Source organism: Lithobates pipiens, unplaced genomic scaffold (assembly GCF_037356315.1).
Source record: "Lithobates pipiens isolate NorthernLeopardFrog02 unplaced genomic scaffold, aLitPip1_a1.2 Scaffold_27, whole genome shotgun sequence".
Taxonomy (NCBI): Eukaryota; Metazoa; Chordata; class Amphibia; order Anura; family Ranidae; genus Lithobates; species Lithobates pipiens.
This window is the reverse complement of record NW_027507788.1, coordinates 26,263,865-26,291,416: the sequence shown is the minus strand read 5'-3', so window position 1 is coordinate 26,291,416 and position 27,552 is coordinate 26,263,865. Positions and strand designations below refer to the sequence as shown.

Sequence of the window (27,552 nt, the reverse complement as noted above, 5' to 3'; positions counted from 1 at the left end):
AGATCTTTCCGATATCCCCACTGGCACACAGAACAATAATGCTAATGCAAACAGGGTGATTAGGGTGTGCCCAGGCCAATCCGGCATACCCTGTGCAAACGCCTATGCTGGCAGGTGTGAAACAGGCGCACCAAAATGGCGACTGGTAAATTGAATTTGTTGGGATTGCTGGACAGGTATTTAGCTCCGTTTCCAAAAATATCACTTCCCTCAGTTTCATCTGAAATATTTTCTGTCCTAATAATCTCCTCTGTCTTTTATTTCATAACTATCTATTAATGTAATTAAATTCTACTTACCTAAACCAGTTTATGTTTAGCAGGCCAGTAATGCTAAGTGCACAGGCATGTTTTCTGCTTCACTACCACCAAACCGCTAATGTTAATGTAATTAAACGGGGGGAAGTGATGAGAGAGTGAAAAGGGAAGGACAGGACGACATTAAGGCTGCAGGAACATTATTATTTCTCAACGCTGGGCCTGGATGGAAATCAGAAGACATGAGGATAAACCTGCAGCATGCAACATTTTTTCCCCTCAAGCTTTGAGGCAAGTTTGATCAGCCACCATAAAAATGGGAGGTGCTAATACATTTTTCCGTGAAATGAAGTGTCTACTGTAGTCAAAAGAATGACGGAGGCTAAAGTTTTTAATGACTGTGGTGAAGACCATCGTTAAATGACAAGGACCCTTCAGCTAGCTTTGTGGTTTCCATTATATTTAGCCAAGAAGAGTTTTCATTTCCTACCTGCTTAAGACCTACCTGCTTAGAACTACATGCATAGGAAACTAAAGTTTAGGTGTGAGGACAGACAAATGGGAGAATAAATATTTACCCAAGCATTAACGAATTTTAACAATGAGTTCTGTTCTCCGAGGTACACGCAGGACAAGGGGTGGGCAGGAGGGACGGCACTGGGCACTGTGGTATCGTGTGAGGTGGGGGGGCGCCACAAGGAGATTGGGGTAGAGGGAGATTGTGTTGAAAGGGAAAATGTAGGGGCAGCAGGCTGCAAGTATTGTTCTAGGAGTGGAAATGTGGGGTGTGTGCTAAGGGTGGTGATTTAGGGAGATTTTTGTCAGGAGGAGGGATCTACCATCCCTCCTCCTGACAGACAGAAGAAGATTTGTGTTAGGAGGGGTGATTTGTGCTGGGAAGGGGAAGATGTGTACCAGAAGCAAATATTTTAATGGTAGCGTATTTGTGCTAGGATGAGTGATTTTTTTTGGGGGGGTGGGGCATTTGAGATGGGGCATTTGGGGGCTGGGGGGGGCAAAGTTTTGTGCTGGAAGGGGGTATTTCACTAGGAGGTAGATTTGTACTAGAAGGAGGGCAGATTATGCTTTAGGTGAAAGCATAATGCTCATACATCTTGGGGGGGGGGGGGGGTAGTTTGGCCGGGCTCTAGATGTCTTTGTCCTGGCACTGGGTACACGTAGTACTTTGTTCCATCTTCTTGGTGCTTTCTAAGCCCTTGTACACACGGTCGGACATTTCGACAACCAAATCCGTCAGGTTCTGTCCGTCGGATTCTGTCCGTCGGATCTTGTCCGAAACTGTTGCATACACACGGTCGGACTAAGTTGTCGAAAAATCCGATCATTCAGAACGTGATGACGTAATTTCGTTACGATGGGACTACGTTCAGGCTAGTAGCCAATAGCTTTGATGTAGGAATTTGATCTGAGCATGCGTGGCACTTGGTCCGAACAAAATTCTCTACACATGATCGGAGTATGTCCGATCGAACCAGTTGGTCGGAAAATATTTCCAACAAGTTGGAAAATTGGGTCCGACGGATATTCTGACGGAATCAGTCCGATGCATACCATACACAGTCGGATTATCCGACAACACGGTCCGATAGGACACATTCCGACGAATTCTCCGACCGTGTGTACAAGGGCTTAGACTAGCTATGAGGTAAAGCAGGGCACCTTTCATGGCTGTCCAACATCGTGGCTAGCAAGGAGAGGGCTGCTTTGACAGACTGTACTTTTCTCTGTCTCCAAACACTTGCCCATTACAATGGGTCTCACAGGTTGCTGGTCAGTTAAAATGTTCCAAGCAAGCAGGCAGGTACTTGAAAATGAACAAAAGTGCCCTCTGTCAACATGGCCTTCTCCTTGTTAGCTGAGCTTTTGGATGGCCTTGGGGAGGGGGTGGAGGAGTGCTGTTCAATTGCAGTCCAATTATGCAGAAATGTTTGAGATCAAGATGTTCAGTGTTCAAGACATTCATTGTTCCACCATAGACCTTGGCAGACAACGTTGACAGGTCTGTTGGGAGAAAGTAAAGATTATCAGCCAATGGGTTAGTGTTCCCCATGATAAGAATGGTTGTCTTACTGTGTACATGCAAGCAATATGAGTTTTGTGTAATGGAAGGATCAGCCAATGATGTTCCAGTGCTGTCCATCTTCTTCCTTATATATCTCAGGAGCTCCAGGCCAGTTTAGATTGCTCAACTGAACAATCTTAACTTGCCTACATAGCTTAAGCTCTCGACAGTTACAACACTTAGAACAAATTAACGCATGTCCAGTTACCTTGTGCTCCAAGCTGACGGTGAATACTTCTTTACATTGACAGCTGAGCTCCGTACAACGTTCTGTGGAGCCTACAGACAACACCCGCCAAGGTCCATTGAGTTTCTACAACAAATTCTTAACTTTTTCAACAAATGTTTGCATTATCTCTAAAAGATCCAAAGGTATATTTCCAGGACTAAAAAAGGAAATGACTCACCCGGAATACTTTGCAAATCAGGTTCAACTATTTTGGTAAATCTATTGACTACTTGACAACAGAAGAGGATCCTATATTTCCAAATCTTTTGAGACTTTAATACCAATTTTAGGGGAAAAAAGACTCTTAAACTGTTTTACATCTAGAGTGAACCATATATAATTACAATACTAATAGTATTCTTGTCTATAAAATGTAAACTTCTTCGGGGAACAACACAAAATTGGATATTAATATTTATAGGTAGCAACATCTGCAATTTTTGATTCAAGGAATATCAGATTGCCTTGTAGAATCAGGAAGGATTTTTTTTTCCTGCTGGATCAAATTGGACCATGCTTTATTGGGGGGGGGTTGTCTTCCTCTAGATCAGAGGTCTTCAAACTTTCTAAAAAAAGAGCCAGTTCAGACTTTTAAGGGACTTTTGGCCATTGGGAGTAGAAAGGTCCCAACATCAGTGGGGAAAAACAATGCCCCGTCTTTGGTATCAGTGGGAGGAATTGTGCCCTGTCATTGGTCTCAGTGGGAGGAAATGTGCCCCATCATTGGTGTTATTTGGCCAATTTGTTGGTGTGTCATTAGGAGGAATTGTGGCCATTTGGAGTAGAAAGGTCCCAACATCAGTGGGAAAAAAAACTATCCCCTATCTTTGGTGTCGGTGGGCCCAATTGTTTGTGTCATTGGGAGGAATTGTGCCCCATCATTGGTGTCATTGGGTCCAATTGTTGGTATCTTTGGGAGAAATTGTGCACCATATTTGGTGTCATTAGGATGAATTGTGCCCCTTCTTTGGGGTCAGTGGAGGGGGGTTATGCCTCGTTGTTGGTATCAGTGAAATAAATAGTGCCCCAAGGGCCTGATAAAGGTCAGCAAAGGGCAACATCTGGCCCCTGAGCCGCAGTTTTGAGACCACTGCTCTAGATCAACTTTGGGTGTAGGCTTCTGTATAGGGAAGCTTTCTATTTACTTATTTAATTTTGCTATTGGTTGGCTAGATTGACTTGCCTCTTCTTTCAACTTGACTAACTATGTAACTATGATGATGTGAATGGTTCTACACACTCTACAAAATAGTAGCATGACATATTAATATGTTTTTGCACATCATAACAGTGATACATTGGGGTTGATTTACTAAATGAAATTAACCTCTTTGCAAAGTGCAGTTGCACTCGGCAAAAGCAGTTGCTCCAGAGCTTAGTAAATGAGCAGAAGCTGACTCCCATCTTCCAATCATGTGCAAAAAATTTTTTTACTTTCCTTGCAGATGATTGGGTACTCTTTGCAAAGTGAAGCTTTACCTCATTTATTAAGCTCTAAAACAACTGCACTTTTCAAAGCGCACGGCCTATTTGCCTTTAGTAAATCCACCCCATTATGTTTTTTAACAGTACTTGCCTATTTTTTTGTAAAGCTGTACAAAATACATTTTTTATAGAGAATCCTGGTTTCACTTTGACAATAGGTGGTGATGTGCTCTCTGGGTGTCACCACCCAGCTCACTGTAGATCAAAAATACCCATCTGCTGGCAATTCTACTTCTTTCCCATTCTTTGCACCCAAGTTTGTTTGATAAGCCCAAGACCAAAGTGCAATCACCCAGAAACACATATATATATTTTTTTCTGATGCGACCTAGCAAAAAGAACCGGTTACTACTGGTGACTGCACTTTGAGCACCCCCCGTGGCTCTCGGCCCCGTTTTATTAAAAAGGCCTGTGCTTATTTCTAGATGATCTGACACATGCACTGTGTGCCCTGTGGTTGCTGGCCTCCAGAATATAAGTCACTCCTTTCCAGGCCTCCGTCTCCCTCTCTCTCACTCCCACCCTGGTGGTGCCGAAATCAATTAAAATTTAGATTGGAAGTGTTGCGCGGAGGTAAATATTAAAGCTGCAGCTCTGCTAATTCCGAGCATCGATCAGACGGGATGAGGGTAATACATTATTTTGACAAGATACATTCCTTCTCAGCTGCTCCTATCCACATATTGATTTTCTCTCCAGTTGCTGCAGTTTAAGCTAGAGGCACCTAACCCTGTCTGTGCCCAATCACCTATCTTCGCTCACCTGCTTCTCTCCTCTGGCTTTCTTCCCCTTCTCGCTCTTGCCGTCATTTTCCGCTAAAGTCTTTCCATCTTCTTTACCTTTGCGCCATTCCCTTAAGACATGTGTCTTTGATATCCATTCTAATTTGTTTATTGCCTCCCTTTAATTTCTTAGGCCGACTACAAAACGACACTCATTTTTTTTATTATTATTTTTATAACGATACGACCAATTTCACTGTCGCAAGCAATAACTAAACAGGATAAGGCTGACGAATGAGCGGCGATGAGCGACAAATAGCGATTGGCATGCTGGAAAAAAAAATGCTGGAGATGAATAAGCATTGTCGTTTCTTTGGAAGAAGAATCTGTGATTTAAGTGTGTGTAAAGAATGATTATAGGAATAGAGAGACCGCAGAATCAATGGAAAATGGCCGTATTTGGCGCATCTCTGTTTTGGCCAATTGTGAATGCGTAAATTTGTCCGATCGACGGGAAATCACACATGTACTTCAGGTAATGGAAACTTGCATGATCCTTTAAGGATCACATATTGATCACCCAAAATCACTGTGAAATTACCTCCTGACTTAAACTTTTTGTGCTCATGCAGTAAAAAAAGATAATTCTGCTTTCCTTTGTGGAAAAGATAGCAATCCGTGAGATCGCCATGACTTTTATCGCTGGCAAAATCTTGTTTTTCAGCTCTTCGACAACTTGATTATTTTCGCCAATTGTGTAGGAGTGAATACAATCAGATTCCTGCTTATTGTATCTAGTGCATAGATTGGGGGTGGAACAGGTTTTTTTAATATATTTTCTCATCTTTATGATTTACTAGATAAAGTCTGAACAGCGAGAAATACTCAAGTCCTGAAAAAATGATAGTAGAACGTGTAACTTATCACGCAACACAAATTACATAAAAAAAAACACTGACTTCTCTACCTGCTATTGAAGACGCATTGGGGTTGATTTACTAAAACTGGAGCGTGCAAAATTAGGTGGAGCTGTGCATGGTAGGCTTCTAACTTCAGCTTGTTCAATTAAGCTTTGACAAAAAAAAAAATGGAAGCTGATTGGTTTCTATGCATAGCTGCATCAGATTTCGCACTCTCCAATTTTAGTAAACCAATCCCATCGTAACATCCCTACGACAAGCCCTCAAAATATCACCAATTTGGTCAAATGCCAGTTAACCGACTGGAATGTTTAAGCTGGAAATTGGTTGCTTTACAGAAAAACCAGCAGGAACGTAGGAAGAACATACAAAATCCATATGGACCATGTACCTGGTGTGACGTAGGTAATGCTGAGTAAAAAACAATTGCAATGCATGGACACGTTGGGGTTAAGTTACTAAAGGCAAATACACATGTACTCGGCAAGTGCAGTTTTTCCATAGCTTAGTAAATGTGGTAAATATTCAGTTTACAAAGAATACCCAATCACATGCAAGGAAAATAAAAATAAAAACATTTTTGCTTGCGCGTGATTGGTTGATGGAAGTCAACAGAGCTTCTGCTCATTTATTAAGCTCTGGAGCAACTGCTCTTGCAAAGTGCACAGCCGATTTGCATTTAGTAAATCACTCCCTTTGTGTGTTGCCAATGCCATCCTAGAGTGGCCCTCTGATGCACAAGTGCGGTAGGACTATGTCAAGTGTTTTGGAACGTCAGGTTAAAAAATGCTCAACTTTATTATTTACTGGAAAAAGTCTGCCCATTTATTAAATAGTGATTAATACCGAAGGCCTAAAAAAATCATAGTGGTACATGTAGCATATCACACAACGCAAATTACAAAATACCTGACTTCTGCACCTACCAACGAAGACACTTAGCCCCCTTACACACGGTCGGAGATTCCAGCAACCAAATCCGTCGGATTAATTAAGTGATGTTGCATACACACGGTCGGACTCAGTTGTCGGAAAATCCGATTGTACATAACGTGATAACGTTATTTCGTTACGAAGGGACTACGTTCACGCTAGTAGCCAATAGCTTTGGTCTAGGAATTTGATCTGAGCATGCGTGGCACTTTGTCCGTCGGAGTAGGCTACACATGATCGGAGTATGTCCGATCGGAGCATTTTGTCGGAAAATTTTACCGGCAAGTTGGAAAAGTTGGTCCGTCGGATATTCTGACGGAAAAAGTCCAATGCAGACCACACACAGTCGGAATATCCGACAAAACGGTCCGATAGGAAACATTCCATCGGAATCTCCGACCGTGTGTACAAGGGCTTAGAGGTTTAAAACTGTAAAGTGAAAAATCAGCTTCCAGTTTTTTAGTTTTTTTTGTCAAAGCTTAGTTCAAAAAGCTGAAGTTAGAAGTTGATTGGCTACCATGCCCAGCTTCACCAAATTTCGCACTCTCCAGTTTTGGTAAATCAACCCCTTAGTTGTGATGTTCCTACCGCAATTCCTCACAACATGGCCAATTTGGTCAGATGCCAGTGAACTTGCTGGAGTTTTTAAGGCGAAAGCTGGAGGTTTTAGAGAAAACCCAACAAGAACATCAGAAGAAAGTACAAAATCCATATGGTGGATGTACTAAGTGTGACATACGGCCACCTAAGGCCTGCCCGTTGTGGTCATGCATGGTAAAAACATATTGCAATGCATGGAAATGCAAGGCACTTTGTATGTGCCATTCTTTAAGAGTGGTCCATTGATGCAGAAGTACAGTAGGGAGCACACCACAATGAACATGCCATGTGTATTGGTACGCTGGTTTATAAAATGCTGCATGTCCACTTTATCATTTGTTACAGTGCGGTAAATGAGTTGCATAAAGCAATGCATGTTAACATACAAAATACTGCACATGGGGTAATTCACCACAATGGATGACTTCATGTGGCCTTCAAACCCAAGACCCAGCAGTTCAAGTCAAGAGAATTTGTCATGTGACCAGTGGCAGCCTGAAAGACTAAAACAAAGCATTGGCAGCACTCAAACATCTCCTCCAAGATTCTTTTTAGAAATTCCACTACATAGGACAACTACTGATATGTTTCTGGCTATATGGCCTTAGTCATAGCTATTGACTATAGGCAGAAACGTGTCAACAGCTGTCCCGTTTGTACAAATGACATTCCTAATAAATCATTTTGAAGGAGAATCTTGAGTGTTGGCAACTCTTTGTTTTATCTCTTCTAAGCCTTATGCCGCGTACACACGATCGGAATTTCGGCCAGCAAAAGACCGATGAGAACTTTTCATCAGAAAATTTGACCGTGTGTATGCTTCCACCAGCAAAAAATTGATAGCATGTTCTCAATCTTCCCGACAGAAAAACTTTCTATCGGAAATTCCGATCGTGTGTATGCAATTCCGACATGCAAAAACTCATGCATGCTCAGATTCAACTACGAGATGGAAGCTATTGGCTACTGGCTATTGAACTTCCTTTCTCTAGTCCCCTCATACGTGTTGTACATCACCGCGTTCTTGGCGCTCGGAATTTGGTGTGACCGTGTGTATACAAGACAGCTTGAGCGAAATCCCGTCCGAATTCCGTTGGGAAAACCATCAGAGCTTTTTCCGATTAGAATTCCGATCGTATGTACGCGGCATTAGAAGAAGAACTGAATCCATGCACTGCATATTGGGGTTGGGGGGTAATTAAAGGTTAAGCAATATATGTTTCTTGTGTGGAAAGTCTGGAAGGCATTGTGTGGGCAGCCCAGTATTAGAGATTTCATAGGTTGAAAGATTAGATCTTTTTCTTAATTCATCTACACTGAGACAAGAGAAATGGCGAGCCACCACGCTCTGCAGTTGGGTGATGCCCATTATTGCCTATGCAAGAATACCAACCCTTGGCATACACTGACTTGTGAATGGCACATCATTTGAACAGTGCTTTGTGTGAAGGTCTGGGGTGTATCTTTAGCTTATGTCTCATTTCTTTACACTTTTTTCTTCTTCCCTTACTTTTCATTACTTTTAACTACACTGAAATCTCAGCTTTCTCGGCACTCTTCAACCTTTCCTGCCATATCCAAACTCAGAACCCATTTGTCTCTATATACACCTGCCTTTTTGGTCTGTTTAGAGACTTCGCTTTCAGGCACACAAGCTGAAGCAGCTGTACACCGTGGCTTCCCATTAATATTACTTCCCCAGTAACGCCCGATAATAGGGGTCGCTCTGCAGACCATGTTAGCCATTCAGGCTCGTTAACTGGGAAACAAAAAAAAAAAAGCAAAGATGAGACGCGGGCTCGCCTGCTGGTAAGAAGCGTCAATATCCACCGCGGCGCAGCCGCTTAAAGAGATTCGGGAGCTTATTCAATAACGTGGGGCAAAGGGCAAGGGCGATGAGTAAAATGCACATGATAACCAATCCAATTTCAGTTCACTTAAGTTAGGAGTTGAAGTCCGATTGGCTGCTTTGGCTTGCTGCACTTTGCACATTGCTCTGTATTTTAATGAATAAGCCCACTAGCACGCAGGGTTTTGGTCAAATACAAGTCAAGTGATGGAATTTTGGTCGCAATTTGATTAATTAAAAAGGAAACATGGACACATATGTTTGTTGAATATAGCAACCATTTATTAAGGCTCATGCACACAGGGTTAAAAAAAAAGTCTCCTTCACAGGAGTTTGGCGTTATATTTTTTTCGTCCTGTAAAAGCATCTCTCTATGTTAGCCTACGTGTCCTTGTACACCTGGGCATTTATTAGAAGAGGAGCGTTTAATGGCTAAAAAAAAAACCATCACCAGTGGGTTCAGGAGAGGAAATTTTGAGCAGAAAAATGCTTGATGTGCCTAAAAGCGCATAAACACATTTAATCGCTAGACGCGTTTAGGTGTGTTTGAGTGTAAATGTGTTCCAAGGGTCAGACTAATTCATATTCTGGCCAATAAACTCTATTAACACTCAAATGCTTGATGCGCAAAACATAGCTTTTTTTTTAAGCAGATTTTCTCCTGCCAGGAGAAAAGGTTTTCAAGGCGGCTGAGCGGTTGAGTAAACACCCAGTGTGCAGGAGCCCTTAGCCTAAAGCCTAGTACACAGGGACCGAATGTCGGTCGGCATGGGCCGGTTCAATAGAAATCAGCTGATATTGGGACCGTGTGTATGGCAGCTGGTTTGGTCATCATCGAAAATGTTCTGGCAGGGGGCCCAATAGCCCCGGGGGGGGGGGGGATCAGAGTACTAACACCACGTAGTTAGTACAGCGGCTCCTCCCGAGCTCTTCCGTTTTTTTTTTCTTCAGCCCACTGGGATGAATGAAAAAAAAAAAACAATAGTATGTACTAGGCTTTAAGCTGAACATGCATGTTAAAATCAAATTCGTACAATATTTATACAATCAGCTTTAGATTTCCAAAGCTTATGTAATGTGAGGACCTACCTAAGCAATTCATTCCATTTGAATCCAAAGGAGATTGTACAATCATACTGTAATGATCGGCTTAAAAGTGAACAAGTGTTTAGTATAGCTGATGGCTTACTTGGTTTTGATTCGTTGCTTTTGGCTGTATTTCCATTATTTCACTTTTTTTATTGGATGAGCATCTGTGGATATAATTACTTAATTGGCACAAGAACCTATGATATGTTCGAAGAAACCAACCATATAAGTCTGATGCCCCATACACACTATCAGTTTTTCTGCTGAGTTTTTCCTTCAGATTTACCAAAACCATGTAGTGCAAGGGCCTGTCTGATTACATACACATTGAAACTCCTAAGGTTTGACCTCATATTATATGGTTTTGGTAAATCCGAGGGAAAAAACTCAGCAGAAAAACTGATAGTGTGTATGGGGCTTTACTGTTCAGTTGACCATAAACCTAGAATAGCACAGATGACATAAGATACAACACATGCCCTCTCATATATCACCCGCCTCTGCACTTTCCTGCCCGCTGCAGACCCAAAGGTGCAATCCTATGCTCAAGTGGTCAGTAGCGGCAGGGAAACCCCGACACAGCCAAGCCGGTCCCTATCCCGTGCAAGCAATGGAAGGCAGGTCTGCAAAACTCATAAAAAGTCCACAATGAGGTGGGTCTCCGCACACTTTGTATTGTGTTAAGCCTCGTAAAAGTTTAACAATGGAAGTAACAAATAATGACCAACCAATCAACAATCATCTTTAATTCTTCTGCCTGTTCTAAGATAATGAAGCCAGATTTGTTGCTTTCAGTGACCATCCATCAATAACCGTTTAACTAAATTCTTAAAAAATTTCAGAATGAGTTAGTTGTCAAGCATGGTTACCTTTGTTTTAATGAAAATCATATCATTCCATGATCTACTTGTGCTGTTTTACATCCTACAATGTTCATTGTATCAGTCTCATCGTTTGTTTGTGTTGTTTTACATCGTACAATGTTCATTGTATCAGTCTCATCGTTTGTTTGTGTTGTCGATAGAGACCAGTGCATCATTTTTGCAAATTTGGAGTATATCCTCAATTTTAGCAAATGTTTAAATTTGTAGAATGTGTGAATCTGGAGAGCCTGGATGAGTTTCTTTGGGTATCTAGGCTTTGGACATAGATTTGCACTCTTGCCTTGCCGTACTGAGGTCCTGAGTTTGGTTCCCACCAAGGAAACAATCTACACGGATGGTTTGTATGTTCTCATTCGCGTGGGGGTTCTTCAGTTTCCACTTAAAATTCAAAAGCATGTTGATAGCTTAATTAGTATCTGACCAACTTTTCATTATGCTTGATAAGAACATTGAACTCTTAATGGCTTTACAGACAGAGACAGACGTGGAAGGCTGTACACATACCATCTTATTGCCATAAATAATCTTTATGATATAAATATGTACATTTCAATATATGAATCTAAAACTGATTGAAAAATTAAAATGGAAGTCATAAATATAGCCAACTGACCAGCCTGTGAAGCTCCTCCATATAATTGACTATAAGAAGCTAGGTGAACATATTTCCATATATGAACCTCTCACAAAATAATGTTATCTTGTACAGACACCCAATCATATCCTTTTATATGTGTATTAGCTTTGCATAGTAAGCAGCAACCAATAAACCTATATAGCAAATCTCCCTTTTTTTTTTATACGTGAATGGTATACAAGCAAGCGTCTATTATTTTTCATGCTATTTAGAAATAATATCTTCCAGAGCCTTGCAATTATTTTCTTTAAATCTTAATAAAATGATTTCAAGCAATGGCACAGCCTGCGTAGGGAATATAACTGGACTGTACAATGCGCAAAATTTCATCCACAGTAGATAAAATGATACGATACCAGGAATGGCGGAGTGACGATGATAAGAATTAATGGCCAACTACATAACCTATAATTCCGGTCTTTAAATCTTTATGTCTTTATTAGTATTAAATGATATTTGACTGAACCCAAGGTGATGACTAGCCAAGTCCTAATTAGCTATCCAGTACCAACCACGCTTCCAAAATTGATTGGCTTTTGTTTCAGTTCTCTGTGTGTTAAGCTAATTGCCCCAGCACAGGCGGCAAAAACAAACTATAGACACCCAATAGGTCATAATAAAATGTGTTAGCAAATATGTGCTGTCATTGGGAAAAAATGTCTTCAATGCCTTTGTTTAGGCCTGGTTTAAAGACTTTTTAAATTCTAGAAATATTTGACACCCCTTCCTCTCAAGGCCTGAGAACTTTTAGAAGACAAAGGATTAAAATTTTAATATCTATAAAGATAATATACTGTAAAACTTTGTACATAATAGAGATACAAACTGCACAAGAGGGAAAAACTAGGGGACATAGGGAACAAGGGGACTTTATATGAAATACGACACTGTGTGTCGTATTTCATATAAAGTCCCCTTGTCCCCTAGTTTTTCCCTCTTGTGCATTAATATATTAGGGATGGAGACCTCTGTGCGGGATGCCCAGGGTCTCATATAAACTCCCAACATTTTTCTCCTTTTATCTCAGAGATACAAACTGACCTCTTCGCTCAAGTAGACCCAAGGAAAGGATTCTGGGATAACTTGCGTTTGCGAAGTTGAAAGGAACAAAAAAAAAAAAAAAGAAATTTTTTCGGGAAAGATTCTTTTATGGAAATATGTTCATCTAGTTTCATATAGTCAATTATATAAAGAAGCCGAGGACACAGTGGGGTTGATTTACTAAAACTGGAGATTGCAAAATCTGGTGCATAGAAACCAATCAGCTTCCAGGTTTTATTGTCAAAGCTTAATTGAGCAAGCTGAAGTTAGAAGCTGATTGGTTACCATGCACAGCTACACCAGATTTCGCATTCTCCAGTTTTAGCAAATCAAGCCCAAAATTTTGAATTAACTTCACGGGCTAGTCAGTTGGCCATATATATGACCTCCATTTTAGTTTTTGTATGCACTGGATTGATTGGTGAGCAACGAGTTACTGAAAGTCTAGAGATTGTAACCTGCGGAGGGTGATCAATGGTGAAGAACCTGGCACACTTAAACAAAACACCATGCCCTTATTGCCTGTAAATGTGCTGGTGATAAATAAACCGGCAACAACTTACAGTAAAAACACAACGTTCTACCTATTAGACCTCTGGCTAGACTGACTTTAGTGTAAGCAAACTAATTATCTCCGATAGTAAGCAAATCACAATAAAAACGATTGTCCTGGGCTTCGACAAAATGGCCCCAGGACCACCAATGTTCCTTCATCCCCCCCCGCCCCACCCGGTTCTCTCGGAACTGCAGGCCAACAAATCTCATAGGGAACGTACCCACCAAAAAAAGGGTATAATTTTCCTCCTATAAAGACTGCTAGACCAAAAGTTATTAGTAACCCTAATAATATATTCCCGACTTGGCTGCGCCTGTGACATATTGGCTCAGATTCCCACAGCCGTCCTTCGCATCCGACCAAGTTCACCGAGCGGGTCAGGTGCAGACATAGCGAATTTGCAAATCTCGATGATAGTGTCTTGTCTTAAGTGCCTCTATCGTTTTAAGTCTTGTCAAGACACCCACTCAAGCTAAGAGGAATGAAAATCAAACAAGTTTTTTTTTTTTTTTTTTTTTTTATATTCTTCAAATGTCATTCATGATACAAGATGATATTTACTTTGGCAAGAGAAACATGAAAACTTAAAAAGAGAGGCAAATTTTGCTTGCATTTTATAATGCCTTCTGACAAGATAAAAGAGATTTTACATAGTCAATGTGGATTGGAGGCAACACCTGTTGGCACAGCTAGCCCTAATGAAAAACACGATGGATATTTTCTTCCTTTATATAAGAAGTTCCTACCCCAAAACATTTATATTTTTATGATAGCAAAGTCACACTTTTGTTATTTTTTTTTTTAATTTGGTAAAATGTAAGATATGTTTTTACAAATAAAGTTTTTTTTGTTCAATTAACAAGGCCATTTAAGTTTTTTTTTTATATATATATATATGGAGGGGACACCTGTTTGCACAGCTTGACCCAAAAAAAACACAATTCTCTTTTAAAAACATTTTTTTTTTGACAAAAAAATGTTCATTTTATTACAGATTAATTTTTTTATATATTTTAGAGATGGACATAAAATATAGCAAATATATATATATATTGATACTTCAAATGAATGCAAAAATATTCTTCAGTCCAAAATGTAAAAAACAAAACAAAAACTTGTCTACAATGTAACTATTTTATCATGACCATTTAATAACCTATTTTTTACATTTTACAGACAATACGGCCTCCATTTTGTTACCCCGCTGTGCCTAAATCCTACAGCATCCTAACGGATTTTTTTTTTTTTTGTTTTTCAATTTCCCTGCCTCCTTTGAGTTTTCTCAGCATATTGCGGATTCCTGCGCTTGTATTGAATATACAATTTTCTCCCTCATTTACTTTTTTCGTCTCCACAACCTATATGCATTTTTTTTTTTTCAAGCTTTGTCCACCTTGTCCACATATCTTTAATGGGCTGTTAAAATCCATTTTTTTACATTTTTTTTTATTAATACATGAAAATACACCACATTACACATTGGGCTGATATAAAATCTTATCTTCTTATCTCGTTATAGAGAGATACTGAATTTGACAGAACATTTAACCCTTAGTGTGTAAGCTAAACATATAATACATTATCATGGCGACTTTGCTCCCTGACTAAAACAATTAATAGATCACAGTTTTTCCGTTATACTAAGAGTGACAGTGTATAAAATGACACAGAGCATCATTATACACCACTAAGGGGTCTATTTATCACAGCACAGTTATTAATCTCGTGTAAAACTAATTCCTATGGAAATTTGGTGGGTATAATTATTAATCAGTGAACTATTTTAGACAATGATGAATACGATGCGTAAGGATAAAATACAAATGTGTCCTCTTCCTTTTGGATTGAAAAATGTTTTATTAATAGAGCCTTTAAAATGGCTTTTTTGTAAAAAAAAAAATAAAATAATAATATTGCTGTCAAAATGTTAAATGTAATTGATTTCATTGGTAATTGTCTATAGATATCTAGATATATCTAGATATAGCAATATATATATATATATATATATATATATATAAAGATAGATAGAAAGATAGATCTATCTATCTATCTATCTCAATATCTCTCTCTCTCTCTCTATATATATATATATATATATATATATATATATATATATATATATATATATATATATATATATATATATATAGATCTCTCTCTCTCTCTCTCTATATATTATATATATATATATATATATTTAATTATTTTTATTTTATTTTTTTCATTTATTTATATAGAACGTTAGACTGAAGCTTTAGTTGCAAGCAAAAGTACTGCACATATAACACACAAATATATTTAGATTTGGCAATGGGAAATGTCATATTCAATTTGGAGATATAATGACATGGATAACTCAAACTTAAAATGTAAGCTCTTCTACCAAGCTATATTTATGGGTGCAACAAACTGTCAAATAAAAAAATAAAAAATAAATAAAACCAGACCAATAAATGTATTTACAGACTGCACTACACTGCTGCTGTATTTAATTATACTTAACTGCAGGTCAAAAGTGTCAGCGATTTTCAGTGTAAATAAAGCTTTGTAGCGTTGACAATTTGTAACTTAATTTTAGTACATCACCGCCCCCCCCCCCAAAAAAAATACCCAATATACATTTTTATTACTAAGAATCATTAAGAGGTTGTAAAAAAAATAATAACAGGCAGCTAGGATATAATAGCACGAGCTATTTTCTTTAAAGCCTGAAAATAATATATAATAATTATTTTTCCAATAGGTTGCTCATACAACAGGATATGTATTTTTAGGCATGTTCCCCACATATGCAAAGTATTCCCCACCAGCTTTCTAGAGAAGCACGTCTTTATCCATTTCATGACTTAAGTACCAATTTTATTACCACCAAATAATACACAATATGACTTATTGATAAGGCAAGTAAGACCCAATGGCTTTGGGGATTGCTTATGTACAAGAACAAATTTCAGATGACAAACTTTATCGATCCAACTTTCTATTTACATTTTTCAAATGCAGTTTACTGGTGCGTTCCAGAACAGAGATTTTTAAAATAAAACAGTTGACTGAAAAGTTTGTGGCAGGTCATATTATTTATCACAACGTCAATTTTTTTTTTAGCTTTTTAAATACAGACTACTGGCACTGCACTTTTTTAAAGTAAATATATACTATTATTATAAATTAATAAATTATAACAAATGAATAAATTCATAGGTCCTAAAAGAAAACAAAAAACAAAACGCAAATTACCAAATCCAGAAATTTACACATTTTAGAAAATGAAGTAATCTGTTTTTTTTTTTTTTCGGGCCTAACGTAAATAAAGTACCCATTTTATTTCTAAGAAGAGAGATACAATATTTCACATAGCTAATGTGTGTGTCCCTATGTGTGTGTGTGTGTGTGAAAATTAATGTCGGTCTATTTATTTGATATATAAGTAGCAACCACTTTGCTCCTTGACGCGCTTCATTTCCTTACTGATATATATTGACTTTGGGGAGGGGAATTAAAAAACAGCGTTATAGGCGACTGGAAATAAATGAAGGGGGTTACAATTGAAAAGAGATGATCGTTAACCAAACAAAATGAATGGCTGCATTATGTGTTGATTATGTGCTGGAATTATGTGTGTTTATGCAGCTAAGCAGAGGGCGAGAGCAGAGTTTTTTTTTTTTTTGCCATTAAAAATAAATAAATAAAGAGCATCCAAAATGCGTTAGCAATCATGATGAGCAGACGCACCATCTAGGCAGCTTTGAAGGACTTTTCATGTCTGAAACTTACTATATGCTACGTTTAGGATTGAGAGCTGGTTGAGTGTTAAAAGGTGGGGGGGGGGGGGCGGCGAAATATAAAACCCAACAGAAAAAAAAAATGCGTAAAAATTTTTTGATAATATTTATGCATATAATTGCGAATTGCATAGTCTTCAGCACGACATATATTTAAAAAAAAATTGAAGGTGGCATAGCGGCGGGCGAAATTTAACAACGCACACGTGACTTCCTGTGCAGAAAGACCTCTAAGCCCTTTTTTTTTTAGCCTAAAACGGCAGTTAACCCTTTAAAGTCCACATTTTTCAATGCGTTAGCGCGACTCAAAAAATGTGCGCTACCAAACGGTGGAGCAGAACGTTAAAGGGGGTTAACATAGAACAGACATTTATGAAGAAGGGTGAAATAAAAGTTGTTTTTACAGATCTGCTATAGCCAGATTCGTGGAGGTTACGGGGCGGGGGTTGGGAGGGGGCTTTTTTTATTTTATTTTATTTTTTTTTTTTTTTAGGTGTACTGTTCCTTTAATTGGCTGTATAGAGGGGATTGAAGAATATTTCAATGGTTCTCTTTAGGGAGGGCTGCCTTTGCGGTCTACATCTACTGCGTGTGTACGCAGACAGTGCGGTCAACGCGCGCCCGCTCTGGGGCCCACGGTACCAGGCCCGTAAAAAAAAAAAAAAAAAGGTCCTGGTAGGGTAAGCGTAGGGTTAAGTGGAGTAGAAGCTTGGCATGCAGCAGGCGTCCGCAGGCAGCCCCACAGAGGCAGAGAGAGGCAGTTTAGCTCTGATGGATACACACACTTGTCTCTTAATCTCCGGAGCTCCTGATCAATACGCTATTTCCTTTGTTGCCAGAAGATTCGATCCTTGCCCTGGAATTAGGTTCCCTGGCTTAATCTAAACGGAAACCGGCCCCAGTTAGCTGCAGAGAGGGGAAGAGACGTGAGAGAGAGAGGGAGAGGATAAAGGGACTGAGGTTCGGTGGGGGGGAGGAAAATTGAAAAAAAAATAAAAATTGGACAAATACCGATCGAAATGCATGCAAACCTCAAAATTTAAAATTTATAAATGTTAAAAAATAAAAAAATGTAAATGTTCTGGTTGAGGTCAACAGAAAACAGATTTTGGAAAAAAAAAAAAAAAAGGACGCAAAACAAGTCGGAAAAAAGTAAAATGTGAAAAAAAAACTGATGCATTTGTCGGGGGGGGGGGGGGGGGATTAAGGAGAGGATTCAGAAGGGATTAAAAAAAAGTACCCAGGAGATTGACAAGTCAGATCCGAAGTGTTGTGTTAGGTTGGAGTTGAGAGGAGTGAGCTGGGAAACTTCACATCGCTTTGCTCACCGAGCCGGGAGTAACCAAAGTTGACGAAGTGAGAACTCGGGTCTGGTTGCTTTGAGCGTTGGCGCCATCCGGGCAGCACATGTAGAGGCCATCAGTGGTGCTCTATAACGTGGCTTCAGTGCACAAGTTAGGTCACATAGTTAGTAAGGTTGACTAAAGACACCAGTCCGTCCAGTTCAACCTGAGTGAGTGTGGGTGCAAGTAAAAACGTGTTGGAAAAAAAAAACGACGCTTTACATCCTGCAAGCCAGAAGGAGCAAAATACTTACCAACGATATCCTATCATAGAGAATCAACTTATTCGGAAATTGCCAGGAATTTTTATTCCATACGGGCGATTTTAATCATTTCGCACTAATATCTGCATACGCATGCATGGGGGTCGAGCGATATTTATGCTGACGCTCCAAGTTGGAAATCTTCCCCTGTACACCGTCATAATTGGACAGTATATGGTATCTGAAAATAGTCCCATTTAAACATAAAGGCGCCGATACATTGTGCCGTATTTAGAAAATGGTACAACTCTTGCGTCTGCTCGTATTATTGGGCATTGCTGCATGGGTGCATCCAGCTGTATGCCAATATTCAATTCTTTCACTGTGTGTGTCCCTTTAAACTGTGCATAAAGGATCTGCGCCTGCACTAAAGCAGGTAAGTTACCATCCTTATTGTGGTAGCTCTACATAGCATTGCAACTGGATGGGTGGTCCTATCAGAAGTCAATAGTCATTTTGTTTCCTATGTGTGTGTCCCTTTAAACTAGGGGTCTCAAACTGGCGGACATCCAGCTGTTGCAGAACTACAAGTCCCATCATGCCTCTGCCTATGGGAGTCGTGCTTGTAACTGTCAGCCTTGCAATGCCTCATGGGAATTGTAGTTCTGCAACAGCTGGAGGGTTGCCAGTTTGAGACCCCTGGTTTAAATTGTGCATGAAGGGTAAGGAGATCTGTGTCTGCACTAAAACGGTTAAAGTGTAAGTAAATTCTAACAATAGTTTGGTCTGTTAAAACTACCAATAAAACGTTTTATTATATCTGTTGGACAATTGCAGAGAAAAGTCAGCGTTGTTCCCTGATACCTTCGCAGACTACAAAACACCTTCCACGCTTATGGAGGTTTTATGTAGTGCTAACACAGTGTTATGTAATCTTAACACACTCCCTGTCCTATGGTGACAATGCTGCACAGTATGGTTGTCCTCCTAGGACAGGGAGTGTGCTAATGGAGGATTACCAGGTTAAAATAAAGTGAGAAAGTGTGAAAAAAGAACATCTAAGGAGCAGTAGGCTGCAATACTGAATTTTTGTTCTTGGTTTGGATACACTTTAGGTTATCATTAGGGTTGCCACCTGTCCGGGATTCACCCGGACAGTTTGTGTTTGGAATCATGCGTCTGGGTTTCAGACTGCCTGAAACCCGGACACATGATTCAGTCTGGACTATGGCTTCCCAGCAGGGTTGCTGCTGCAGTTGTCTAAACTGAGAGTGTCTGCTACACTCTCTTTCATGCTGCCCAAAGCCAACACTAACAATCCCCCCCCCCAAACACACACACAGACGGGAGAGGAGAGAGGGCTTGATCTGAACCTCTTCCTCCTGCCCCTACCCCTCTGTGTCTGCCACATGCCAATCCCCAGGGCTCTGCCTCAGAAAAGGAAAGCCCAGCAGCCTCAGATACATCTGGATGAGAGGTGCTGACTGCCAAGAGATGAGTGAGCTCACCATCCATCCCTGTCTGTGACTGAAGTCTCCCCCTTCTCTCTCCTGCCTCTGAGTGAGTACACTAAGGTAAATCAGGGTTCTCAGAGCACCCCTTACATCAGCGTTCCGCTTTACATCAGAGTCCTCTCCGTACATCAGAGTTCTCAGTGTTCCCCCTTAAATCAGGGTTCCCAGAGCATCCTTATGTTAGTGTCCCCAGAGTTCTCCCTTACTGTACATCAGAGTCTGCAGAGTCCTCCCATACAGTGAAAGGGAACTCATAGTAGGTGAGGTCGAAAAAAAGACACAAGTCCATCAAGTCCAACCTATGTCAGTCCAACCTGCGAGTTCAGATGTAAAAGGGGAACTCTGTGGCCTCATATGATTAGAAATTTTATTTAATAGAAAAATATATGTATAGTTTATAGTATAAAAAAAAAAATGCTGTGCGCCGCTAAAGTTTTTGGGTTTGACTTGATGAAAAGGTGCCAACCCTAGTTATCTTCCTTATTTCTGTACAATTGCACTTTATTTCACCTCTATAGTATTGCAGTAGAAGAGTTGTCTTGTTCTATCCCACATGGCATGAGTTGAATTCATCCTAAAAAGCCTTTGCTATAATATTCACCATTTGACGTTGTGGGTATTCTGTTGTAGTTAAGTTACTTTGCGTTCATTCCAATACATGGAGCAATGTGCAGGTTTAGTCTCATACAGGTTGATCAGAAATCCACATTCAAAAAATCCAAAATGATCTGAAAGCTGGTTGCTCCAGGTACCTGTACTTGGCAAACCATAGCTGCTCTGCACACTTTTTTACTAACTAGTTTCTCTGCAGAAAAAGACTAATCCCGAGGTATAGGGAACCATATTTTAGAGTAGTTTGTTGCCTTCTTCCTGTGAAATACTTTCTGCCCACCATAACTTTGTTCCCATCGTGGAAAGCCACCCAACCCAGTAGTAACCCCACATGTCCCTGTCCTGCAAACACTCACGGGTCCCTATTTCAGAACAGCTTGTTGCTTCCTGCCAATGTAGTATTGTCTGGCGATCGTGACCTTGCACCTGTCATGACAAGCCAACCAACCCAACAGCCCCCTGGCCTGACAGCAACTCTACATGTCCCTGTCTTCCAAGCACTTACAGGGAACCCTATTTCAGAGTAGTGGCCTCCTTCCATTGCAAACCTTTCCACCCAACATAACCTTGTACCTGTCATGGCAAGCCACCCAACCCAAAAGCAAACTGACCCAACAAACAACTCACCAGTCAGTAACTCCACATGCCCCTGTCCTCCAAACAGTAACAGTTGACCCATATAGTAGTTTATTGCCTCCCTACTGTTTAATATTTTTTACCCAAGAAAACTTTGCACCTGTCATGGCAAACCACCAGACCTGACAGAAACCTCACAGGTCCTTGTCCTCCAAACACTCACAGGTAACCCTATTTCAGGGTTGGTTGATGCCCTCCTGTGTAATATCTTCTGCCTATCATAACCTTGCACCTGTCATGGCATGCCACCCCACCCGACAGCAACCCCACCAGTCCTTTTCCTTCAAAAACTCACAGGTAACCCTATTTCAGTGTCATTTATTGATTCCCTCCCCTGCAATTTTTTTCTGCCCACCATAACCTTGCACCCCCCCCCCCCCCCCCCCCCATGGCATGCCATCCTACACAATAGCAACCCCATGGTTCCCTGTTCTCCAAAAACTCACATTTAACCCTATTTCACAGTATTTTGCTGCCTCCCTCCTGTGCAATATTGCCTGCCCATTGGGTCCCTGTACTCCAAAAACTTACAGGAAATGGTGTTTCGCAGAACTTTGTTGCTTACCTCAAGTGCAAAATTTTTGGCCCATCATAAACTTGCATGTGTCATTGCAAACCACCCGACCCGACAGCAACCCTCTAGGTCCCTGTCCTCCAAACACTCACAGGTAACCCTACCTCAGAGTAGTTTGCAGCCTCCCTTCCATTTAATATTTTCAACCCAACATAAACCTGCACCTGTCATGGCAAGCCCCCCGACCCCACAGCCTCCTAACCCGACAGCAATCCCATAGGTCCTTGTCCTTTAAACACTCACAGGTAACGTTATTCCAGAGTAGTTTGCTGTCTACCTCCTGTGCAATATTGTTTGCCCATCAGGTTCCTGTCCTCCAAAAACTTCCAAGAAACTATATTTCATAGTGCTTTGTTGCCTACTTCCAGTGCAATATTTTCTGCCCATCATAAGCTTCCATTTGTCATGGCAAACCCACCAAAAGCTACCTGACCAGACAGAAACCCCACAAGCCCCTTCCCTACGAAAAACTCACCCTATCTCACAGTAGTTTGCAACCTCGTTCCCTTGCAATATTTTCTACCCAACATAAACTTGCACCTATCATGACAAGCCACTGTACCCCACAACCACCTAACCCGACAGCAACCCCATAGATTCCGGTCCTCAAAAAAATCACAGTTAACCCTTTTTCAGAGTATTTTACTGCCTCACATTTTCTGTGCATCATAAACTTGCATGTGTCATTGCAAATCACCCGACCCAACAGCAACCCCACAGTTCTCTGTCCCTCAAACACTCACAGGTAACCCTATTTCAGAGTAGTTTGCAGCTACCCTCCCTTTTAATATTTTTAACCCAACATAAAATTGTACCTGCCATAGCAACCCCCCGATCAGACAGCAACCCCATAGTTCCCAGTCCTCCAAACACTCACAGGCAACCCTATTTCAGAGAAGTTCGTAGCCCTCCCTTTTAATATAGCACTTGTCATAGCAAACCATCCCACCCCACAGCAACCCCATAGTTCCCTATTTCAGAATAGTTTGCAGCCTCCCTTTTAATACCGCACCTGTCACAGCAAGCCCCCCGACAGTAATCCCATAGCTCCCCTGTCCTCCAAACACTCAAAGGTAACCCTATTTCGGAATAGTTTGTAGCCTCCCTCCCTTTTAATATTGCACCTGTTTGCAGCTACCCTACCTTTAATATTTTTAACTCAATATAAAATTGCACCTGCCCTGTCCTCAAGAAAGACTCAAATGTTATCCTATTTCAGAATAGTTTGCAGCCTCTCTCTCTCGTTTAATATTTTAAACCCAACATAAAACTGCACCTGCCATGGCAAACCACCCATCCCGACAGCAACTCCATAGTCCCCTATCCTCAAAAAGATCCACATGTATTCCTATTTCAGAATAGTTTGCAGGCCCCCTGTTAATATTGCACCTGTCATAGCAAGCCACCCCACCCCACCTACAGCAACCCCATAGTTCCCCTGTCCTCCATAGCAAGCCACCCCACCCCACCTACAGCAACCCCATAGTTCCCCTGTCCTCCATAGAAAGCCAGCCCACCCCACCCACAGCAACCCCATAGTTCCCCTGTTCTCCAAACACTCACAAGTAACCCTATGTTAGAATAGTTTGCAGTCTTCCATACTTTCAATACTGCACCTGTCATAGCAAGCCACCCAACTCAACAGCAAGCCCATAGTTTCCTGTATTCAAGAAGACTCACATGTAATCCTAGTTCAGAATAGTTTGCAACCTCCCTCCCTTTTAATATTGTTCCTGTTTGCAGCTACCCTCCCTTTTAATATTTTTAACCCAATGTAAAATTGCACCTGCCATGGCAAGCCACCAGACAGCAACCCCATAGTTCCCAGTCCCCCAAACACTCACAGTTACCCCTATGTCATAATAGTTTGCAGCCTTCCCTCTTAATATTGCACCTGCCATGGCAAGCCACCCGACAGCAATCCCATAGTTCCTGTCCTCCAAACACTCACATGTAATCCTATTTCAGAGTAGTTTGCCGCCTCCCTCCCTTTTAATATTGCACCTGTTTGCAGCAACCCCTGCCTTTTAATATTTTTAACCCAACATAAAATTGCACCTGCCATGGCAAGCCACCCAACCTGACAGCAACCCCGTCGTTCCTGTCCCCCCCCCCCCCCCAACACTAACAGTTACCCCTGTTTCAGAGTAGTTTGCAGTTCCCCTCCCTTTTAATATTGCTCCTGTTTGCAGCTACCCTCCCTTTTAATATTTATAGCCCAACATAAAATTGCACCGTCCATGGCAAGCCATGACACCCGACAGCGACCCTATAGTTCCCTGGTCCCCTAAACACTCACAGTTACCCCTATTTCAAATTCAGAATAATTTGCAGCCCCCCCCCCTTTAATATTGCACATGTGATAGCAAGCCACCCACAGCAACCCTATAGTTCCTCGTCCCCCCAAACAATCACAGTAACCCCTATTTCAGAATAATTTGCAGCCTCCCCCCCCCTTAATATTGCATCTATAATAGCAAGACACCCAACAGCAAACCCCATAGTTCCATGTTCCCCAAACACTCATGGTTACCCCTATTTCAGAATAATTTGCAGAATAATTAGCAGCCTCCCCCCCCCCCCCCCCCCCTTAATATTTGCACCTATAATAGCAAGGCACCCAACAGCAAACCCCATAGTTCCATGTTCCCCAAACACTCACAGTTACCCCTATTTCAGAATAATTTAAAGCCCCCCCTCCTTAATATTGCACCTGTCATAGCAACCCCATAGTTCCCAGTCCCCCAAACACTCACAGTTACTACATTTCAGAATAATTTGCAGCCTCCCCCCTTAATATTGCACTTGTCATAGCAAGCCACCCCGACAGCAACCCCATAGTTCCCAGTCCCCCCAAACACTCACATTTACCCCTATTTCAGAATAATTTGCAGCCTCCCCTCCTTAATATTGCACTTGTCATAGCAAGCACCCGACAGCAACCCCATAGTTCCCAGTCCCCCCAAAACACTCACATTTACCCCTATTTCAGAATAATTTGCAGCCTCCCCTCCTTAATATTGCACCTGTCATAGCAAGCCACCCGCCCCGACACCCAACCCACAAGTCCATGTCTTCCAAGCACAAGAACCAAGGAGAGAAAAGTTAAGTTTCCCGACAGTGCAAGTCGGAACTCACGTTTTCCTTGTCATCCAGCGTGTCCTGCAGCAGCAGAATCGGACAGTCTCTTCCTGGGCACTTCAATGAACTGAATGAGACCAGATACACTTAATCATAAAAAAAGTGAGAGGTCATAATAGAGAGGCTCTTCAGAAATTCTTCCTCCAGGATCGCGAACTCAGCCCAAGGAGCAAGAGAAGGACCAAAGCTGAACTGTCAAAGAGGATGCAATGTGGAAGAGAAAGAAAAAAATAAATAAAAATAAATAAATAAATAAAGAGAGAGAGAATGTGAAAGGGGGGCAAATAAAAAAAAGAAGAAGAAGGAAGATAGGAGAAAGAGAAGAGAAAGGTAGAGGGCTGGAAATAGAGGAGAGGTAGGAGAGGAGCAGAGGAGGAGAGGAGGTTAAGGTGGAGGAGAGGAGGAGATCGGAAGTGTGTGTTGTGCCTTGGCTCTTTGCAGAGAGTGTCAGCCTCAACTCCTTAGCTTCTCACTCCTTTGCCTTGAGCTGCAGCAGAAAATATATGTACAGGCAGGCAGTGTCTGGGATCGATAGAATATAATTTTCCCCAAACTCGGAAAATAAAGTTCATAGATGATCAAATTTGAAAACAGATGTCGAATCGCGATTCTAAATAGGATTCGATCCCTCTCAATGCACTGTAAGATAATATTTGGCCTGCCGACTTGATGAGAATGAGTGATTTCATTTACAGAGGGTTGTTAGGTAGTGCTAGATTAAAAAAAAAAAAAATAAATAAAAACTTGTTTTGCTGAAAATGGCTTTTTTTTTTTTTTTTTTTATCCTCAACCCCCCCTCTCCATGCCTCCAGCCCCCATTCCTGGTATCCCCTCCCTCTCTTTATATGTGTATATTTGGAGAGAGACCCCTAAAGTGAGATGGATGGATGTCACCCCCCCCCCCCCCCCCCCCCCATGGGCTGTCCTCTTTTTTTTGCAGGAGCAGTGGAGGGGAGAAGAGGAAAAGGGGGGGGGGGGGGAGGGAAAAGGAGGGGGGGGGGGGCAGATGGCACCAATAAAAAAAAAAAAAAAAAAGCCACCAAATAAATGAGAATTGTTCTAGCTGGACCCCCCTCTCTCTGCATTCCCTGCCCGCAATAACAATTACTTATCGACCGCTTCTCACTCCAGAGGTGGAGACTGAAGGCAGCCAAAAAAGCACCCAAGGTATTTTTCCTGCAGGGCTCCGCTACTGCTGCTGCTGGCTCCTTATTTATTTATTAAAGCGGGGTCTGCATGGGATAGACGGAGGAGGGGGCAGGCCTGGGGGGGTGAGCACACACAGGGAAGATGCACACACTCTGGGACACAAATTCATCATTATAGAGAAGCTTTCAAGTGCGTCAAGCAAATGCTCTGCAGCTACATGGGAGCCTGGAGTTCCACAGGAGGGGGAAAGTTAAATGGAAAGTTTACAAGTCCTGAGCAAAAGCCCTTCCAATATAGAGAAGAGGGGGGGGGGGCTGGGGAACTACAACACTCAGCATCTGCCTGTTATAATATAGAAAAAAAGGGGGTGAGATTGCTTGCATTGTGCTGGAAATGCTGGTCATCTGGCTGTGTAGGGCTTCAGTGTTTCTCAGAAGGAGCAAAGATGTGTGCCTGTGTCCCCAATGTGCCCTGTGTCCCCAATAAGAGACTCATCTCACTTCCTAGCCCAGGATTCATGTGTCCCCATTGGGGAGAACTCATCTCACTTCCTAGCCCAGGATTCATGTGTCCCCATTGGGGAGAACTCATCTCACTTCCTAGCCCAGGATTCATGTGTCCCCATTGGGGAGAACTCATCTCACTTTCTATCCCAAGATTCATGTGTCCCCAATGGGGAGAACGCATCTCAGTTCCTATCCCAGGATTCATGTGTCCCCAATGAGGAGAACTCATCTCACTTCCCACCCCGGGATTCATGTGTCCCCAATGGGGAGAACGCATCTCAGTTCCTATCCCAGGATTCATGTGTCCCCCAATGGGGAGAACTCATCTCACTTCCCACCCCGGGATTCATGTGTCCCCATTGGGGAGATTTCATCTCACTTCCTACCCCAGGATTCATGTGTCCCCATTGAGGAGAACTCATCTCACTTCCTATCCCAGGATTCATGTGTCCCCATTGAGGAGAACTCATCTCACTTCCTATCCCAGGATTCATGTGTCCCCATTGAGGAGAACTCATCTCACTTCCTACCCCAGGATTCATGTGTCCCCATTGAGGAGAACTCATCTCACTTCCTATCCCAGGATTCATGTGTCCCCATTGAGGAGAACTCATCTCACTTCCTACCCCAGGATTCATGTGTCCCCATTGAGGAGAACTCATCTCACTTCCTATCCCAGGATTCATGTGTCCCCATTGAGGAGAACTCATCTCACTTCCTATCCCAGGATTCATGTGTCCCCATTGGGGAGAACTCATCTCACTTCCTATCCCAGGATTCATGTGTCCCCATTGGGGAGAGTTC

The 27,552-nt window shown here is 41.5% G+C and overlaps 1 protein-coding gene across 1 annotated transcript in view; it reads right to left on the bottom strand.

The window, feature by feature from the left end:
• The window catches only part of ERFL (ETS repressor factor like), a 111,996-nt gene extending 86,265 nt beyond the window's left edge, over positions 1 to 25,731 (bottom strand). The window contains exon 1 of the mRNA XM_077456656.1: positions 25,091 to 25,731. The gene's annotated coding sequence lies outside the window, so the exon portion shown is untranslated. The remainder of the gene's footprint in view (positions 1 to 25,090) is intronic.
• Between the last annotated feature and the right edge of the window lie 1,821 nt (positions 25,732 to 27,552).